Source organism: Podarcis bocagei, assembly GCF_964188305.1.
Source record: "Podarcis bocagei genome assembly, chromosome: 2".
Taxonomy (NCBI): domain Eukaryota; kingdom Metazoa; phylum Chordata; class Lepidosauria; order Squamata; family Lacertidae; genus Podarcis; species Podarcis bocagei.
Window position 1 is genome coordinate 118423509 of NC_138126.1, and position 15060 is coordinate 118438568.

The 15060-nt window shown below is 47.6% G+C and overlaps 1 long non-coding RNA gene across 2 annotated transcripts in view; it reads right to left on the bottom strand.

The window, feature by feature from the left end:
- Window positions 1–622: 622 nt before the first annotated feature.
- The window catches only part of LOC308580246, a 34148-nt gene continuing 19710 nt past the window's right edge, over window positions 623–15060 (bottom strand). For both annotated transcript variants that reach the window (XR_014004745.1, XR_014004746.1), the window contains one exon: window positions 623–1274. This is a non-coding gene — a long non-coding RNA (uncharacterized lncRNA). The remainder of the gene's footprint in view (window positions 1275–15060) is intronic.

Consider the following 15060-nt stretch of genomic DNA (forward strand, 5'->3'; position numbering starts at 1 on the left):
CGTATAGAGCATGCTTTGCATGCAAAAAGGCCGAAGTTCAATTCCTTGTGTCTACAGGTAAAAAGGGACGCGGGTGGCGCTGTGGGTTAAACCACAGAGCCTAGGACTTGCCGATCAGAAGGTCGGCGGTTCGAATCCCCACAACAGGGTGAGCTCCCGCTGCTCAGTCCCTGCTCCTGCCCACCTAGCAGTTCGAAAGCACGTCAAAGTGCAAGTAGATAAATAGGTACTGCTCCGGCGGGAAGGTAAACGGCGTTTCCATGCGCTGCTCTGGTTCGCCAGAAGCGGCTTACTCATGCTGGCCACATGACCCGGAAGCTCTACGCCGACTCCCTCGGCCAATAAAGCGAGATGAGCGCCACAACCCCAGAGTCGGCCACAACTGGACCTAATGGTCAGGGGTCCCTTTACAGGTAAAATAATAAAAAAAAGATAACGGACTCCTGGACGGTTAAGTCCACTCAAAGGCGACTTTGTTGTGGCACTCTTCTTGCTTCAAGCCGAGGGAGCTGGCGTTTGTCCACAGAAAAGCTTTCTGGGTCATGTGGCCAGCAGGACTAAACCACTTCCGGTGCAACAGAGCACCATGACGGAAGCCAGAGCGCATGGAAACGCTGTTTACCTTCCCGCTGGAGTGGTACCTATTTATCTACTTGCACTGGCCTGCTTTCGAATTGCTAGGTTGGCAGGAGCCGGGACAGAGCAGCAGGAGCTCACCCCGCCGCAGAGATTCGAACCGCCAACCTTCTGATTGGCAAGCCCAAGAGGCTCAGTGGCTTAGACCACAGTGCCGCCCGCGTCCCTAGCCTCAAAAGTCTTCTGCCTGAACCCCTGGAGAGCTACTATCAGTCATTGCAGACAACTACTGAGCTAGGGCCTGATGTGATATAAGACATCTTCCTGGGCACCTGTATGACAACAAGAAACTGCCTGCTTTAGTAGGCAGCACACGAGTCTTTTGGCCACCTGTCGCAGCCACGGGTAGTGTTATTGCCTGAGGCTAGGGCTGGTTCTCGGTTGATGAGCTTACATAGCAGGTGGGTTGTTGCGAGGGTGAAGAGCAGGTCAGGATGGAGGCCTTAATTGTTGCTGGGTAATCACACAATCTGCAGCTGGCGGAGTTTGGGGAGGCAAGGGGCTGGCTCTATAAATAGGAGTCACGCCATTAGGAACAAGCAGGTGTTGCTGTTATCTCAATGCTCACCTGGCCCTGGTTGTCATAGTACCTGGAGCCTGGCGGTTCAACGATATTCCTGCAGCACGACTCCTGTAACCTAAGCGAAGAGGAAATAACGTGAGCAGCAAGCTGGGACTGAGGCAGAAGGAGCGCCAACTTTGTCTCTGGCAAAGCATCTCTTCCTCTAACAGCAGCCCAATAGGCTGGAATTCTGTGGGTGAAACCTTGGGGCCATCTCCATGCCAGCGGAGGTTTTGCCTGCTAGATTTCTGCAGTTGAGGCATGTGTGTTATTTATTTACTTATTGAATTTCTATACCGCCCTATACCCGGGGGTCTCAGGGCAGTTCGCAGAATAAAATCAAAGATATAAGACCACAAAACATGTACCTTCTGGACCGCCTCTCCTGGTGCGCGCCGCGGAGGACCTTAAGGTCCACAAATGGCAACGTTTTTGGAGGTCCCAGGTCGCAAGGTGGTTAGATTGGTCTCAACTAGGGCCAGGGCCTTTTCAGTACTGGCCCCAACTTGGTGGAACGCTCTGTCACAAGAGACCAGGGCCCTGCAGGACTTGACATCTTTCCGCAGGGCCTGCAAGACAGAGCTGTTCTGCCTGGCCTTTGGTTTGGACTCAGTCTGACACTTATTTTTTCCCTCCCCTTATGGTTTTGATCTATGGGCTACTTTTTAAATGAGGCTGCATTTCAAATTGCATTTTAACCTGTATTTTAAATTGGTTCTTTTCCTATTATGATTTTACTGTAATTTTACTGGTGTTAGCCGCCCTGAGCCTGGCTCTGGCTGCGGAGGGCGGGGTATAAATAAAATTTATTATTATTATTATTAAACAACAACCCAATAGTCCCCCCCCAAAAAAACACATTTTAAAGGGGCTTTACATCTATTGATTGCACTTAGAAGCAAAATGCATTGACAAAGATATATAAATAACATTCAATAAATCTTTACAATGTCGGACACATCATAAAAACTGATCCATTGCAAAATAAACATCATGTAAATAAAATATATCAATATTTTCTTAAATTGCTCCCAGTAAAGTATAACATCCTACACTTCAGAATTCAAACATAAACCTTCTGTCTGGCTAGCCTTTTGCCATAACCTTATACAGTGGTGCCTCGCAAGACGAAAATAATCCGTTCTGTGATTCTCTTCGTCCAGCGGTTTTTTCGTCTTGCGAAGCAAGCCCATTGACGGATTAGCGGATTAGCGCTATTAGCGGCTTTTAGCGGCTTATCTGCTGATCGGATCAGCTGATAAGCGGCTTAGAAAAAGGGGGGAGGGGAAAAAACCAGCAGGAACTCGCAAGACATTGTCGTCTTGCGAAGCAAGCCCATAGGAGATTGGTTTTGCGAAGCACCTCCAAAACGGAAAACCCTTTCGTCTAGCGGGTTTTCCGTCTTGCGAGGCATTCGTCTTGCGGGGCACCACTGTATAAATATTTTTAGTTTAATCAATTATACCACACATCCCAATCTGCTATTGAAAGCCATTATTAATTTTTCATTCATTATGTAAAAATCATTACTACTTTCACATCCTGCCTTTCCTTCATCACGGGACTCAAAATGACAATCCATGGGATTCCCTGCACCTGTTGGACTTCTGCCTGGTGGCTGCAGCACCTACATTTAGACCACATCTTGAGACTCTGTAGTTTATTTCACCAGGAAAGTGTGCCATTCCTGCACTTCCTGCACTGCAAGTTCCTGCAAGGTTGTTCTACTCCCAGCCTGAGAAGAAAAATTGCTACTATCCCATAGGTGGAGGGTTCTGTGCTGGAAACGGATTGGAGTGCGCTGCTAAATTTTAGAATCTCATAGAAGCTCTTACTGTTTTGTTATCCTAGCTGTCCTTGGCGCAATCTGAAATCTGTTCCACACCTTGCCGAGGCTCATCTAACAGGTTCTTTTAATTGTGCGAAAGCAATTAACAGGCTTATTTTTAAGAATTCAAAGAGCTGCCTTATTGGTCTCCCGATTGGGGCCACAGCGTGTGGGGAGAGGGATCTAACCCGTTCATCCTTTGCTGCGGCCCTACAGAAAATCACCGCCGCAAGGAGGGCACCAGCTCTCTGAATTCCTCCTATATCGTTTTCCAAGGCAGGTTATATTAGGAAAACCTATTGGTGTTTCGCAACTTTCCGACTAGTTGCAGGACCTTAGCCAGACCTAGCAGAGTAAACGCAGAATCCACGGAAGCAATTGGCGACTTGGCTGCAGACAGGATAGACGAAGCAGGAACCAGGAACTTGTAGTTAGGTGTTTATTATATACAGTGGACTATTTACAGGAATAGAACACGGATCTTTTGCTAGCTCTCTCTGACACGACTCACAACTCCTACACTGACACACAGAACTCTGAACCTCTGAACACTGAACTAACACATTCCAGTTAGTAGGCCATTAATTATCACTCCCTTTAGAGAGCTTGACCAATCAGGGAGCTGTCTCCATGTCTCTGTTATCACCAGGCAGACTAACTCCTTCAGATTGCCTTCTGGCTGGCTGCCAAACCTTAATTGACTCTGTGTGAGTAGCTGCACGTACACAGTTTCCCAACAGGTTATCGCATTTGCTTTACGGTTCTCGCCATGCTACTGTTGCCCCCTTCAATGTTCTCTGATGGAGAAGTGGAGAGAACCTGTGGCTCTCTTGGAATACGGTGGTACCTTGGTTCTCAAACACCTTGGAACCCAGTTTGCAAACTTTTTTCAGAAGCCGAACATGCTCCGCTTGGAGTAATAAGCTGACGATTTGAGTGCCACACTTCCGTTTTGAGTGTTACGCCGAGGTCTGTCTGTTTTTGCTATTTATTTTTCGTTTTCATTTTTGCGGCTCTTTCTGTTTTGTGTGGAACCCAGGTCAGCTACTGATTGATTGATTGATTGATTGATTGTGTGGCTGCAGTACGTTGTTTACCGCTTTCATTTTATGGATCAGCGGTCTCGTTAGATAGTAAAATTCATGTTAAATTGCTGTTTTAGGAGATGTTTTTAAAAGACTGGAACGGATGACTCCATTTTGCATTACAGTGGTACCTCAGGTTAAGTACTTAATTCGTTCCGGAGGTCTTTTCTTAACCTGAAACTGTTCTTAACCTGAAGCACCAGTTTAGCTAATGGGGCCTCCTGCTGCTGCCGTGCCGCCGGAGCACAATTTCTGTTCTCATCCTGAAGCAAAGTTCTTAACCCGAGGTACTATTTCTGGGTTAGTGGAGTCTGCAACCTGAAGCATATGTAACCTGAAGCGTATGTAACCCGAGGTACCACTGTACTTTCTATGGGAAAGCGTGCCTTGGTTTTGGAACGCTTTGGTTTTGGAACAGACTTCCAGAACGGATTCAGTTTGAGAACCAAGGTACCAATGTAGTTGAAATCTGGCTCCCATCAACCTTGCCCATTGGCCAGGCAGAAGGTAGGATCCAGAGAGACCCACAGGTTCCCCCTGCCCTGCTCTAATGGTTCAAGGGCCTGTGGGGTGTGACTTTTGGAGTGTGTGCCCCTTTGCAGACGTCCTTACAAACGTTCGCACTGCAGATAACAACTGGGCTTGGTAGAGTCGTCAGGCTGACCACACAAAAAACCTCTTTTGCTTTACTTCTCATTTCTCTTCTTGCTTCGCAACAGGAATTATATAGAATTGCTGAGAGTATGAGGAAACATCTTCCTTGACCTTTCATTTTGGGAACCAAGTAGCAGACAGGGGGTCTGCTTTCCTTAACCATTGTCTCTGTTTCCAAAAGCAGGTGGAAGAGTAGGCTGGTTTGGGCCTCTAAACTGGGAGGACCAGACCCACCGGATGTCAAGGAGATAAAGAACAACACAACTTTTAGAAGACATCTGAAGATGTTTTCAACGTTTGATGTTTTATTATGCTTTTATATGTGTTGGAAGCTACCCAGATGCCGGGTATAAATATTATTATTGCTGTTGTTCTTGTTATTATTAATAATACAGTGGTACCTCAGGTTACATACGCTTCAGGTTACATATGCTTCAGGTTACAGACTCCGCTAACCCAGAAATAGTGCTTCAGGTTAAGAACTTTGCTTCAGGATGAGAACAGAAATCGTGCTCCGGCAGCGCGGTGACAGCGGGAGGCCCCATTAGCTAAAGTGGTGCTTCTGGTTAAGAACAGTTTCAGGTTAAGTACGGACCTCCGGAACGAATTAAGTACTTAACCTGAGGTACCACTGTAATAATATTTCAATGACTCTTTCTCCACCAGTTGGTGGAAACTTCACTAGGGTGTCAGCACAGTAGCTCCCTGGGTAGAGCATGAGATTCTTAATCTCTGGGTCCTGGGTACGAACCCCGCCTTGGGCAAAATATTCCTGCATTGCAGGGGGTTGAACTAGATGTCCACTTTATGAAGGGGATGTGGGTGGCACTGTGGTCTAAACCACTGAGCATCGTGGGCTTGCCGATAGGAAGGTCGGCGGTTCAAATCCCCGCAATGGGGTGAGCTCCTGTTGCTCTGTCCCAGCTCCTGCCAACCTAGCCTTTCAAAAGCAGGCCAGTGCAAGTAGATAAATAGGTACCGTTGTGGCAGGAAGGTAAACGGTGTTTCCGTGCGTTCTGGCTTCCGTCACAGTGTCCCGTTGCACCAGAAGCGGTTTAGTCCTGCTGGCCACATGACCCGGAAAGCTGTCTGTGGACAAATGCTGGCTCCCTCAGCCTGAAAAGCAAGGTGAGCGCCGCAATCCCATAGCCGCCTTTGACTGAAGCTGGGACAGAGCAACGGGAGCTCACCCCGTCGCAGGGATTTGAACCGCCGACCTCCCGATCGGCAAGCCCAAGAGGCTCAGTGGCTTAGACCGCAGCACCACCCGCATCCTTTGTTGTTGTTTAGTCGTTTAGTCGTGTCCAACTCTTCATGACCCCATGGACCAGAGCACACCAGGCCCTCCTGTCTTCAGTCCCCTATAATGAGAAGAACGTCCTTCTTTGGTGTCACTTCTATAAGGTGTTGTAGGTCTTCATAGAATTGGTCATTTTCAGTTTCTTCAGCACCAGTAGTTGGTGCATAAACTTGGATTACTGTGATGTTAAAAGGTCTGCCTTGGATTCGTATCGAGATCATTCTATCATTTTTGAGATTGCATCCCAGTACAGCTTTTGTTGACTATGAGGGCCACTCCATTTCTTTTACGGGATTCTTGCCCACAGTAGTAGATATGATGGTCATCTGAACTGAATTTGCCCATTCCCGTCCATTTTAGTTCACTGATGCCCAGGATGTCAATATTTATTCTTGCCATCTCATTTTTGACCACATCCAACTTACCCAGGTTCATGGGTCTTACATTCCAGGTTCCTATGCAATATTTTTCTTTACAGCATTGGACTTTCCTTTCGCTTCCAGGCATATCCGCAACTGAGCAACCTTTCGGCTTCGGCCTAGCCGCTTCATCAGCTCTGAATCCTTAGTATTGTCAAAACCGACTGGCAGAGGTGCTGCAGGATTTAAGACCTGGGACTCATCTTCCCCTATCTGGAGAAGCTGGGGATTGAACCCCTCACCTTCTGCATGCAAAACAGGTGTTCTGCCACTGAGCTGAACCCTTCCCCTTCAATTACCATGCCCAGAAAGCACAAGCCTTCTAGCATCGCTGCTGCTGCTGCTTGTTTGCAAGGAAGGTGGGGAAAAGAGGGAAGAAATCTCCTTTCACTCCCTCTAAGTCCCTTTGCCTAGGATGCAAGTGAACTGGAAGTGCAGAAACGTCGAGAACATGCCTACCAGCAGAGCTACTCTGTGCAGGTTTATTTGTGGCAGTTCCGGAGGGCTAAATATTAAAACCTCCGTCATTCGGCTTTTGGGGAAGCGTTGCCAAGTGTAGGTGGGCAACACCAAATGACTAATGCGAACCACGCGATATACTTAGAAAATGTGCGAGGACAAGACGCCGCCTGACCGAGGGAATGAGGAAAAGACGCATCTGCGTGCATCTGCTCCTGACAGACCTTCTGCCGTTCTTCTGGCCTGCGTGTTGTCATTCCGGATTTGGGTTACAAGCGCTGCATCCCCTCCCTTTCCCCTCCTCTTTTCTTAAGCAGTCGGAAAAAGCTCTTCCCCAAACCAATAAACAAACATAGTGGCGGCTTGGCATTAGCCAGCCAAGATACCTATCATAAATTGGGATGTGGAGCCAACAAAAGAAATTGGTTGAACGATAAAATCCAGAGCGAAAACGAGGGTGCGAAGAGAGCGTCTCCACAGAAGTCCTAAAGGGCAAGTGACAAAAGACCTTTGCTGTCTTTTAAAAAGCTGGGTGGGGAAAAGGGATTTTCTGTCAGGGGCAGCCTTTCCTGGCGTAGTTGCTGCAGCAACAGCACAAAGTGTACCTGACAGACACACACACACACACACACACACACACACACAAATTCCCGCAAGAAGGTAGCTGCAACATCCTGTATTCCAAGAGTTTGGGGCCTCAGGCATCTAGGGGCCAGAGACAGCCCTCCAGGCCTGTCTATCTGGCCCTCAGGACACTTTCCAGGCTGCACCCCCTATCCCTAGGCAACCACACTGCCACACCCTCCAAGTGTCCTTATTTGCCAGGGACAGTCCCGGGTTGACAGAAACCAAACCCGGAATGTCCTGCTTCTCCTTAGGGCGTCCCTATATTCAAAGTCTTGGTGCTGACCTTTAAAGCCCTAAATGACCTCGGCCCAGTATACCTGAAGGAGCGTCTCCACCCCCATCATTCAGCCCGGACACTGAGGTCCAGCGCTGAGGGCTTTTTAGCGGTTCCCTCACTGCAAGAAGTGAGGTTATAGGGAACCAGGCAGAGGGCCTTCTTGGTGGTGGCGCCCGCCCTGTGGAATGCCCTCCCATCAGATGTCAAGGAAATAAACAACTATCTGGCAGCCCTGTTTAGGGAAGTTTTTAATGTTTGGTATTTTATCGCTTTAGTATTATTATAATTATGATTATGATGATGATGATGATTAGAGCCACCCAGAGTGGCTGAGGAAACATAGCCAGATGGGCGGGGTATAAATAATAAATTATATTATTATTATTATTATTATTATTAGGGAAACATTGGAGGATGTGGAGTTATGTGACCCCCAAGCCAAGGAGATGAGTAACTCTTCAACCTTTAGAAGACATCTGAAGGTGATACTGTACAGTGGTACCTCTGGATGCGAACGGGATCAGTTCCGGAGGCCCATTCGCATCCTGAAGCGAACGCATCCCGCGTCTGTGGGTCGTAATTCGCTGCTTCCACGCATGCGCGTGACGTCATTTTGAGTGTCTGCAGATGCGTGAGCAGCAAAACCCGGAAGTAACGTGCTCCGATACTTCCAGGTTGCAGCAGAGTGCAACCTGAAAAGGCTTAACTTGAAGCGACTTCAACCCGAGGTATGACTGTGTAGGGAAGTTTTTAATGTTGTATTGCGTTTTTATATATGTTGGAAGCTACCCAGAGTGGCTGGGGCAACCCAGTCCGATGGGCAGGGTATAAATAATAAAAGTGTTATTGTCATCATTGTTAAGTAAAGGTAAAGGGACCCCTGACCAATAGGTCTAGTCGTGACCGAATCTGGGGTTGCGGTGCTCATCTCACTTTATTGGCCGAGGGAGCCGGCGTACAGCACGGCCATATGGCCAGCACGACTAAGCTGCTTCTGGCGAACCAGAGCAGCGCATGGAAATGCCGTTTACCTTCCCGCCGGAGCGGTACCTATTTATCTACTAGCACTGGCGTGCTTTCGAACTGCTGGGACCGAATAATGGGAGCTCACCCTGTTGCGGGGATTCGAACTGCCGACCTTCTGATCAGCAAGCCCTAGGTTCTGTGTTAAGTAGAGCATCCCTATTTTCATCAGAGAAATGTTGGAGGATACGTACTCCTCACCAGCCCAGCTCCATACCCAACCCACCATGAGTATCTTTGCCTACCTGGAATCTGTCCTTGAACCCTGATTATGTGTCTTCGCTCGCCTAGAATAGGAGAGGACAGAGGGGGTGCCCTCAGGTCTTGCCACCCACCGGGAGATGACGCCCCCTCCTCAGGTTGCCCCAAAGGGAATTCCCCCCCTTGCCCTAGCCCACCAGCCTCCCCCGCCCCAAAAAATACAATCTTTCAATGCTTAACCGCACCATCACATTTCCAGAAGGCAAACACCTACTCGTTTTAACAAACCGCGTCTGTGAGGAAAGAGACTTCCCTCAACGCAAGCCACAAGAGGCAGGGCTGAGGAGAAAAGAAACATATATGGACAGCCGAGGAAGTCGAGGCGGAGATGGGAAACCACGATGACGCCAAAGAAAATGGCGGTCGGCGTGGAGGGGAAGTTGTCGTGACCTCGGCTGCGATCTCTAGAAGCCTTCGGAGGGGGAAGCAAACTGAGGGACGTCGCCAGTATCTTTCCGCTGCCTTCATTTCCCCCACACCTCGCAGCACATTTATTACGACTGAGTTGTTTTTTCGTTGGCATAACGGAAAAGTAAAAGGGAGGAGGGCACAGGTGGTTTAAGGCCTGCCAAGGAGCTCCCCAAGTCAAAGAAACGATGCCCCATTTTCCTAACTTTGTTGTTGTTGTTTAGTCGTTTAGTTGTGTCCGACTCTTCGTGACCCCATGGACCAGAGCACACCAGGCACTCCTGTCTTTCACTGCCTCCCGCAGTTCGGTCAAACTCATGTTCGTAGCTCTGAGAACACTGTCCAACCATCTGGTCCTCTGTTGTCCCCTTCTCCTTGGGCCCTCCATCTTTCCCAGCATCAGGGTCTTTTCCAGGGAGTCTTCTCTTCTCATGAGGTGGCCCAAGTGTTGGAGCCTCAGCTTCAGGATCTGTCCTTCCAGTGAGCACTCAGGGCTGATTTCCTTAAGAATGGATACGTTTGATCTTCTTGCAGTCCATGGGACTCTCAAGAGTCTCCTCCAGCACCAGAATTCAAAAGCATCAATTCTTCGGCGATCAGCCTTCTTTATGGTCCAGCTCTCACTTCCATACATCACTACTGGGAAAACCATAGCTTTAACCATACGGACCTCTGTTGGCAAGGTGATGTCTCTGCTTTTTAAGATGCTGTCTAGGTTTGTCATTGCTTTTCCTCTCAAGAAGCAGGCATCTTTTAATTTCGTGACTACTGTCACCATCTGCAGTGATCATGGAGCCCAAGAAAGTAAAATCTCTCACTGCCTCCATTTCTTCCCCTTCTATTTGCCAGGAGGTGATGGGACCAGTGGCCATGATCTTTGTTTTTTTTGATGTTGAGCTTCAAACCTTATTTTGTGCTCTCCTCTTTCACCCTCATTAAGAGGTTCTTTAATTCCTCCTCACTTTCTGCCATCAATGTTGTGTCATCTGCATATCTGAGGTTGTTGATATTTCCTCAGACATGCAGATGACACAACATTGACTTACACCTGAGCAAATCCACGTACAGTAGAGATGAACAAAGCACAACCCGAGAAGGCAAAAGAAAGAAGGCACGGGATGTGGGCAATTCCGTTTTGGAAAAATGTAGATTTTCCATTGCATTTTCAATAAGAAACCAACATAAGAACGAATAAGCGTCACACAGCAAAGAGCGGAGACGCAAGGATAGCAAAGAAATGCAGAAAGCACAGCATTTTTTGGTCTAAGAGAAAATTATATGAAAATGTTCTATCGGAGGTATCTAACACCGAGTAAATTGGCAAAAATGTATAAATCTAAATCAAATAAGTGTTGGAAATGTAAAGAGAAAGAAGGTTCTTTTGACCATATGTGGTGGTCTTGCAGTAAGGCTAGAGCTTACTGGGAGATGATATATAATGAATTGAAAAGGATGTTTAAAATAGCTTTTGTAAAAAAAAACCCCTGAAGCTTTTCTTTTGAGAATTATAGGGACAGAACTACTGTACAGAAACTTATTCATGTATGCTACTAGAGCGGCAAGAATGTTACTCGCCCAAAAATGGAAAGAAGCAGAAGTCCCAGCAAAGGAAGAATGGACACAAAAACTTATGGAATATGCAGAAATGGCGAAACTTACCGGAAGAATAAGAAATCCAGATAACAAACTTTTTATAACAGAGTTGAAATGGTTTATTGAATATTTACAGATAAATTGTAAACAGATAAGAACATTGGCAGGATTGTTGTAATAACCTGCAGTTTTATAAGAGTACACATTTAAAGCAGCTGAATAAATGAGCAAATTAAATTAATTTGGATATGCAGAAGGTATTAGAAATAAATTTAAGGAACCACAGAAAGAGGGGGAAGGAAGTCGAGCTTTGAAATGTTAAAATGATTGTAGAATTGGTGAAATGTATAAACCTGAAAAGCATAATTAAAAAAAAAAATGCAGAAAGCAAAATGGCCAATCACTGCGTGTTTATTGTAGCCAAATACCTTGGTACAGCTGCAGGGATGGGCTGGTTGTGTTCTGTTTTGTTTGTGTAAGAAATGAAGCTGACCCAAATCACAAAAAGTTAGCGTGTTGCACTTTGTCCCTTGGCTTCCTTTAGGTTATGTGATCGATCACACACCAAGGCTATCTGCCATTCTTTACCAGAACTCAAGATTGCTCAGGTTGAAGGTTTTCCAAAATCTGGGTAGGGATATTCCCTTCTGATGCACCCACCTCTTCTTCACTCTTTGTTGACATACCTTTTAATGCAACTCCAATGATTTTAATTATAAAATGGGCATGTGGAATGCAGAGCGCATTCCTGCTTGTCTGGGCAAAACCCTTGACCTTGGCTTGTGCAGCAAGAGCGCCCCCTTCTGACACAGCCAGGCAACATCTCGTTCAGAGAGGAAGCCCAGGCAGGTTCTGAAAACAGAACCTGGGTAGGCAAACTAAGGCCTGGGGGCCGGATCCGGCCCAATCGCCTTCTCAATCCAGCCCGCGGACAGGCTGGGAATCAGCGTGTTTTTACATGAGTAGAATGTGTCCTTTTCTTTAAAATGCATCTCTGGGTTATTTGTGGGGCATAGGAATTTGTTTGTTTGGGTTTTTTCCCCCAAAATATAGTCTGCCCCCCCCAAGGTCTGAGGGACAGTGGACCAGCCCCCTGCTGAAAAAGTTTGCTGACCCCTGATATAAACCCTGTGCTGTAACGGCCCATGTGCCTTTATAGAAAGAGCAAGCAAGGAAGCTCACACACCCTTTTTGTTCATATACCGCTTAATCAAAAAATATATCTCGAGGCACACGCCGGACCTGAACATTTAGAGCACGGTTATACCACTTTAACAAAAGCCTGGGAACTGTAGTTTGTGTAGGGGGTTGTTGTTGTTTAGTTGTTTAGTCGTGTCCGACTCTTCATGACCCCATGGACCAGAGCACACCAGGCACTCCTGGCTTCCACTGCCTCCCGCAGTTTGGTCAAACTCATGTTAGTAGCTTCGAGAACACTGTCCAACCATCTCGTCTTCTGTCATCCCCTTCTCCTTGTGCCCTCCATCTTTCCCAACATCAGGGTCTTTTCCAGGGAGTCTTCTCTTCTCATGAGGTGGCCAAAGTGTTGGAGCCTCAGCTTCAGGATCTGTCCCTTCCAGTGAGCACTCAGCGCTGATTTCCTTCAGAATGGAGAGGTTTGATCTTCTTGCAGTCCATGGGACTCTCAAGAGTCTCCTCCAGCACCATAATTCAAAAGCATCAATTCTTTGGCCATCAGCCTTCTTTATGGTCCAGCTCTCACTTCCATACATCACTACTGGGTGTAGGGTGTTAGGAGGCTCCTATCCCCCCCCCCCCCCAAGCTACAGTTCCCCAAGTGGATTAACAGTCAATCACTCTTCCCCGGGAGCTCTGGGAATTGTAGCGCAGTGATGCAAAGAAAACTCCAGTGGTTATAAGTGCTTCTCCTCTGAATGCAATTCTGCCTGCTTCTGCCTGGCAGTGCCTTCGTGCATGTCTGTGGACGTGTGCAGAGATCTGTGCGCGTCAGCGTCTCTGGGTGTGCATTTCCCACCTGGCGTTCCAACAGCCAGCCAAGGCAAAAACAACAGTTGCATTCCAGATGCTCTGAGCTTTGCCAACGCAGGCGCAGCGGTCCTGAGATGCAAACCCATTGTGACAGGCCAGTGGGCCCCAGACAGCCAAGCACCTTCTGCTTGGTTTGCAATGGCATGCGAGGCATGGAGGCAACTGGATTTAGCACCGGGGAGCACCCCACGCCCTGTACACTGGGCATGCCTGGAGATTTAACTGGAGGGCAGCAGTAAAGCGCTGAGAAAGTCTGGAGAGAAGGGGTTGGGGGAGTGGTGCAGGAAAAACAACTTATTCCTTACCTTAAAGAAAACAAAAGAGATCACTGTGGACTTTAGGAAATGTAAATTGAATATTCAGCCATTTATTATTGAGGGGAAGTGCGTGGAACAGGTCTCGGTGTTTCGATTTCTGGGAATGGAGTTGAGAGATGACCTAACCTGGGGAGAAAACAGCAAAGACCTGATGAAGAGAGCACAGCAGAGGTTGTATTTTCTGAGAATCCTCCGGAAAAACAATCTCTCAAAGGACCTGTTGATGGCATTTTACCATTGCACTGTGGAGAGCGTATTAACTTATGGTCTGTGTGTGTGGTTTGGGAGCTGCATGGCCAGGGAAAAAACAATGCTATCCAAGGTTGTAAAGACTGCAGAGAGAATAATTGGGTGCACTCTTCCCACCTTAGATCAAATCTATGCTGCCAAGTGCCATAAGAAAGCGGCAGAGATAGCGCAGGATAGTACGCACCCCGGAAATGATCTCTTTCAGCTTCTGCCTTCTGGAAGAAGGTATAGGGTTATAAAGGCCAGGACTAGCCGCCTGAGAAACAGTTTCTACGCAAATGCAATTCTGGTTCTAAACGCAGCATAAGGGGTCTCTATAGTAATAGTGTATTTTAAAATGGGGTTTCAGAGTTTTTAGGGGTTTTTGAATGTTTTATGTAGTTTTTCAATTTCATTGTTCTGCATGGGACAATGACAATAAAGATATCGTATATCGTATATCGTTAGTTGCAAGGAAGCTCTTCCTTCAAGGCCTTAGACTCAAACTCAGGAGACCAAAATGCTGATCTAGAAATCAAGGCTCCCTGACACATGAGATCAGCCTCCTGTGATTGACAGGTCCCTTTAACACAGGGGTCAGCAACCTTTTTCAGCCGTGGGCCGGTCCACCGTCCCTCAGATCTTGTGGGGGGCCAGACTATATTTTGAAAAAAATACTGTATTTTTCGCTCTATAGGACGCACTTTTCCCCCTTCAAAAATTAAGGGGGAATGTGTGCGCGTCATATGGAGCGAATGCAGGCTCCTTGGCTTCAGCGATAGCAACGCGAAGCCTCCGAAGCACAGAGGGAGCGCTCTGGACACTTCGCGTTGCTTTCGCTGAAGACTGGAGAGCGAGAGGAGTCGGTGCGCAACGACCCCTCTCGCTCTCCAGGCTTCAGGGATAACCGCCTGAAGCCTTTGCAGTGCAGCGGGAACTCGCGCTGCACTCCGGAGGCTTCGGGTTCCTTTTGCTGAAGCTGGGAGAGCAAGACTCTCCCGGCTTCAGCAGAGAGGGAGAGCTGCGCAGCACCCCTTCAGCCAAGCGGGAGGAGAAATGGAAGGGGCTCTGTTTCTCCTGCCGCTTCGCTGAAGGGGCGCTGAGCAGAGAGAGGAAGAATCCCCCCCCCCGTTCTCCCCCTCCTATGATCCGGTGCATCCTATAGAGTGAAAAATATGGTATATATGAAGGAATTCCTATGCCCCACAAATAACCCAGAGATGCATTTTAAATAAAAGCACACATTCTACACGCTGATTCCTGGACCGTCCGTGGGCCGGATTGAGAAGGCGATTGGACTGCATCCGGCCCACGGGCCTTAGATTACCTACCCCTGCTTTAACTGCTGCACAAGTAGAAATGCAACGTCAAGC